Here is a 6157-nt window from a genome sequence, read left to right as displayed (position 1 = left end):
GTGCATCTATCTTTTCAAATTAGCATTTTGGATTTCTTCAGATAAATACCCAGAAGTGGAATTGCTGGGTCATAAGGTACTTCTATTTTTAATTTTTTTTTTTTTTTGAGAAAACGCCATAATGTTTTCCATAGTGGCTGCAACAATTTACAATCTCTCCACCAGTGCATAAAAGTTCCTTTCTTCCCACATCCTCACTAACTCCTGTTGTTTGTTGATTTACTGATGATAGCCTTTCTGACAGGTGTGAGGTAATATCTCATTGTGGTTTTAATTTGCATTTCCCTGATGACTAGTGTGCTAAGCATCTTTTCATATGTCTGTTTGCCATCTGTATGTCTTTTTTGGAGAAATGTTTATTCAGATTCCCTGCCTAGTTTTAAATCAGATTTTTTGTTTTATTGGTGTTAAGTTATATAGATCCTTATTTATTTTGGATATTAACCCCTTATCTGATATACCATTGGTGAATATCTTCTCCCATTCAGTAGATTGTTTTTCATTTTGTTGATGGTTTGCTTCCCTGTGCAAAAACATTTTAGTTTGATGCAGTCCCACATGCTTATTTTTTTCTTGTTCAAAAAGACATTTCCAAATATACATATATTGCTAATAGCAATATCAAAGAGTTTACTGTGTATGTTTTCTTCTAAGAGTTTTATGGTTTCAAGTTTTAAAGTCTTTATTTTTAATTTACTTTTGTATATGACATAAGAAAGTGGTCTAGTTTTATTTTTTGCATGTATCTGTCCAGTTATCCCAACACCATTTATTAAAGAAACTGTCTTTACCCCCATTATATATTCTTGCCCTTTTTGTTATAGATTAATTGACCATATAGGTATGGGTTTACATCTAGGCTCTCTCTCTTGTTCCATTGATCTGTATGTCTGTTTTTATGCCAGTGCCATTCTGTTTTGATTGCTATAGACTCATAGTACAATTTGATATCAGGTAGTATAATACCTCCAACTTTATTCTTCTTTCTCAAAATTGTCATGGCTGTTTGAGATCTTTTATGGTTCCATATAAATTTTAGGATTATTTTTTCTAGTTCTGTGAAAAATGACACTGGTATTTTGATAGGAATTGTAATGAATCTGTAGATTGCTCTGTGTAGTGTGGATATTTTAACAATGTTAATTCTTTCTATCCATGAGCATGGTATAGCCTTCCATTTGTGTCTTCTTTGATTTCTTCAATGCCCTACAATGTTTGAGTACAGCTCTTTTACCTCCTTGGTTCGATTTATTCCTAGGTATTTTATTCTATTTGATTCAATTGTAAATGGCATTGTTTTCTTAATTTCTCCTTCTGATAGTTTGTTATTGATGTATAAAAATGTAGCCGATTGCTGAATATTAATTTTGCATTCTACAACATAACTAAATTCATTTATTAGTTATAATATTTTTCATAGAATCTTTAGGGTTCTGTATATGTAAAGTTATGTCACCTGCAAATAATGACAGTTCTACTTCTCTTTTTTCAACTTAAATGACTTTTATTTCTTTTCCTTGTCTGATTATTGTGGCTAGGATTTACAATAGTACATTAAATAAAGTGAAAGTGGACATCCTTGTCTTGTTCCTGATCTTAAAGAAAAGCTTTCAGCTCTTCACTGTTGAGTATGATGTTTGTTGTGGGTTTGTCATATATGGCCTTTATAATGTTAAGGTATGTTCCCTCTACCCCCACTTTACTGAGAGTTTTGTTTTTATTTTTTTCATCATAAATGAATGTTGAATTTGGCAAATGTCTTTTCTGTACCTATTGACATGATCGTATGATTTTTGTCCTTCATTTTGTTTATATGGTGTATCATTAATTGGTTTGCAGATTTTGGACCAACCTTGAATCCAGGGAATAAATTCTACTTGATCATGGAATATGACCATTTTAATGTATTAATGATATTGATTTGCTAAAATTTTGTTAAGGAGCTTTACATCTATGTTCATCAGGGATATTGGCCTTATAATTAATTATCTTTTTTTGTAGTGTCTTCATCTGCTTTTGGTATGAGGGTAATACTGGCCTTGTAAAATAAGTTTGGAAATCTCTCCTCCTAAAATTTTTTGGAATAGTTTGAGAAGAACAAGTGTTAATTCTTGTATGAATGTTTGGTGAAATTCACCTGCGAAGCCATCTGATTCAGAAGTTTTTTCTTGGGAGTTTTTTGATTACTGATTTGATTTCATTAATAGTTACTGGTCAGTTCGGATTTTCTGTTTCTTCTTGATTCTGTTTCTTTCTGATTCAGTAGAGTGTACATTTCTAAGAATGTATCCATTTCTTTCAGATTGTTCAATTTGTTGGCATATAATGGTTTATGGTTTTGTTTTGTTTTTTTAATAATCTTTTGTATTTATGTGGTGTTAGTTGTCACTTCTTTTCTTTCATTTCCAATTTTATTTATTTGGGTGCTCTTTTTTTTCTTGATGAATCTGGTTAGGGTTTATCAATTTTGTTTATCTTTTCAAAAAACCAGCTCTTCATTTCATTGAAATTTTATATTTTTTTAGTTTCTATTTCATTTATTTTCACTCTGATATTTATTATTGTTTTCCTTTACTTATTTTAGACTTGTTTATTTATTTTTTTCTAATTCCTTTAAGTGTATGGTTAGATTGTTTATATAAGATTTTGTTTGTTTGTTTCTTGAAATAGGCCTGTATTACTATGAGTTTCCCTCTTAGAATTGCTTTCACTGTCTCCCATAGATTTTGGGTCATTGTGTTTTCTTTTCATTCATCTCAAGTTATCTTTTGATTTTCTTCTGGATCTCACTGTTAACTCATTCTTTGTTTAGTATCATTTTATTTAGTCTCCATATGTGTTTGAGTTTTTCAGTTTTCTTCTTGTAGTTGATTTCTAGTTTCCTACTATTGTGATTGAAGAAGATGCTTGGTATAATTTCAGACTTCTTAAATTTACTAAGACTTGTTTTGTGGCCTATCCTGTGATCTATCTTGGAAAATGTTTCGTGTGCACTTGAAAAGAATGTATATTCTGAACATTTTGGGTGAAATGTTCTAAAAATAATGATCAAGTTTGTATAGTCTAAAGTGTCATTTAAGGTCATGTTTCCCTTGTTGATTTTCTGTCTGGTTGATCTATCTATTGATGACAATGGGGTGTTAAAGTTACCTATTATTATTGTATTACTGTTGTTCTCCCCCTTTATGTCTGTCCATATTTGCTTTATATATTTAGGTGCTCCTATATTGGGTGCATAGATGTTTACAAGAGTTATATCCTCTCATTGGAGTAACCTCTTTACCATTCTTTGTCTCTTTTTACTGCTTGTTTTTTCATTTCCATCTGCATCAGAAATCTTTTCTCTTTACTTTCAGTCTTTTGATCTGAAGTGGTCTATTGTAGGAAACATGTATGGCTTTTTAAAATCTATTCAGCCACCTTTTGATTGGAACATTTAGTCCATTTACATTTAAAGTAATTATTGATAAGTATATATTTATTGCCGTTTTATTGTTTTCTGATTATTTTTGTAGTTCTGTTCTTTTTTAATTCTCTTTCTTCTCTTGTATGTTGATGCATTTCTACAGTGTTATGTTTGGATTCTTTTCTCTTTATTTCTTATATATCTCTTATTGATTTTTGGTGTATGGTTACCATGTGCATCATATATACAAAGCTATGCTTACAGTAGTCTATTTTAAGTTTATTGCTAAAGTTTGAACACATTTGAAAATCACTACCATTTTTATTCACTCCCTTCACATTTGCATTTTTGTCATAATCTTTTCCTTCTTTTGTATCTGTGGTTTATAGGTATCCCATAATTTATTGTTGTAATTGCATATAATCTTCCTATTTTGTTCTTTAACTTTTATATTAGCTTTATACTTGTTTGTTCTCTGCTTTTACTAAGTGTTTGCCTTTGTCAGAGAAATTTTTTGAAATATTTTCTTATCACGCTCAACCTCATTAATCATTAGGGAAGTGCAAGTAAAAAACATGATAGGTATCACCTCACACATATCAGAATAGCTATTATCAAAAAGACAAGAAACAACAAGTTTTAGTAAGGATGTGGAGAAAGGGGAATGCTTGTGCACTGTTGCTAGCATTGTATATTGGTGCACCCACTGTAGAAAACAGTATGGAAGTTCCTCAAAGAATTAAAAATAGAACTACCATATGATCCAGTAGTTCTGGGCATTAATACTAAGAAAACAAAAACAGTATTTCAAAATGATATGTAAACCTTTATGTTCATTGCAGCATTAAAATAGCCATGATATGGAAGCAATCTAGGTGTCCATCAACAGATGAATCAATAAAGAAGATGTGGTACATGTATGCAATGGAATATTACTCAGCCATAAAAAGAATAAAACTTGTGCTGAGCTTGTGGATGCTTAGGTTACAGACCAAGACTGCATACCCACTGCTTATTCAAGGTTTGGAGCCAGCTTATAGGAATTACAATGCAAGTTGAGACTTGTCAATGCTTATGCTGTGGTTGGGGCCACTTGGCAGGAGCTACCATACATGCTGATGCTGGCTGATGCTTGTGTGGGATTTGTGAAACTTTAAGAAATTCTGTAGCAGCAGCCTAAGGCAGCCACCATTCATGTGGGGTTTGTAGGTTTGCAGTCTTTTCAGTTTGTCTACAACATAAACCAAGGCAGGCCACTCCTGTGGAAGAGTCTCTGAAAGAGGCTAGTGCTGGGAAAGCAAGTTAGGTGGTGTGGGTTCTTGGGGAATCACCAGGGTGGGGCAAATGGTGTTAGCTGGGTTAATAGAGAGTGCTAATTTGGTGCCCACCTGCACCTGGTGGCTGGGTGACAGAAGAGCTCAACAAAGGAACAATGGTGCCTGCAAGCGTTTCCATTCCCAGAGAGGGTTGCTGCAACCCCTAATCCTCCAACTCTTACCCTCTAGTTAGTCAGTTTAGTTCCTCTTTGTGTGACCTTTTCAAGCTGATGCCCCTGTGCTAAAGCTTAGAGCAAGTAATTTAATGAGCATGTGAATTTGTGTACTGGCCCTTTAGGAGCAGCATGTCTCAGTCTCCTGCAGCCTTTTGTCTTTCTTGGTGGGACAAAATGCCTACTGGTTTTCACAGCTAGCTTTTATGGGGACTCCTCTTCCTAGCACTGGTGCCTCAGGCTAAGGAACTTGGTGAAGGACTGGAACACCTCGCTCATCAGGGAGTACCTCCAAAGTTGAGATATTCCTCCCATTTCTTAATTGCCATACTGTGAGTGTGAGACCTGCCTGCTCTGTGTCTCCACCTCTCCTACCAGTCTTGAAGTTGCTTTTTCTTTATATCCTTAATTCTAGGAATTCTATTCAGTTATGTGGTTCTCAGGATGATTGTTCTATAATTTAGTTGTAATTTTGATGTGATCATGGGAAGATGTGAGCACAGAGTTTACCTACTCTGCCATCTTAACTAGATATCTTATATGTCTAATAACTCTCAAGAGAAACTTTTCCCACAAGTGACTTCTGTATAACACAGTGATCTTGTGATGGTGAGTTAAAGCCGAAGCTCGCTTTTTTGCTCATTTCCCTCACTGAGTTGGGCTGACTTTTCTGCAGTGTTACTTTTTGTTGAGGTAAAAGAGGTAATGAGAGCTTTTTAAAATTATTTTTGTTTTTTCCCAGTCTTGAAATGGATATAAGGGCATTGGAGCTGCAAACTAAGACACTGGGTTGCCACAGTCTTTGTCCTTTCTTCCCATTAGAAGGACATTCTTGTAAGGAGAGGAGAGTACAGTGATGCCAACTGTACTCCACCACAAAGAGAAGGTGTAAATAGATTGATAGACAGTATGCTTACTTCCAACTAAACTAAACTTTCTTCCCTAGATAATGCTTAAACTTGCCTTGATAATTTGTGTTTACTACCACAGCTCTATAAAGTATGACATGAATCTCAAAGATTTCATCTTTTCAGTAAGAATTACAGTGAACACATATGCTCTTGCCTTGAGCAATCTTAAGCATCTGTGAATATTTTTCTTTAATCCAATCAAAGTATCTTTGAGAAATATTATTTCATTTTTTCCTGAATCACACACATTCTTTTCTCTCTCTCTCTCTCTCCCTCTCCCACTCTCCCTCTCCCTCCCTTCCTCCCTCTCTCTCTCCTTCCTTCCTTCCTTCCTTCCTTCCTTCCTTCCTT

The sequence above is a fragment of the Pteropus alecto genome, unplaced genomic scaffold (genome assembly GCF_000325575.1).
Source record: "Pteropus alecto unplaced genomic scaffold, ASM32557v1 scaffold5, whole genome shotgun sequence".
NCBI lineage: Eukaryota > Metazoa > Chordata > Mammalia > Chiroptera > Pteropodidae > Pteropus > Pteropus alecto.
This window is presented reverse-complemented; position numbering follows the sequence as displayed.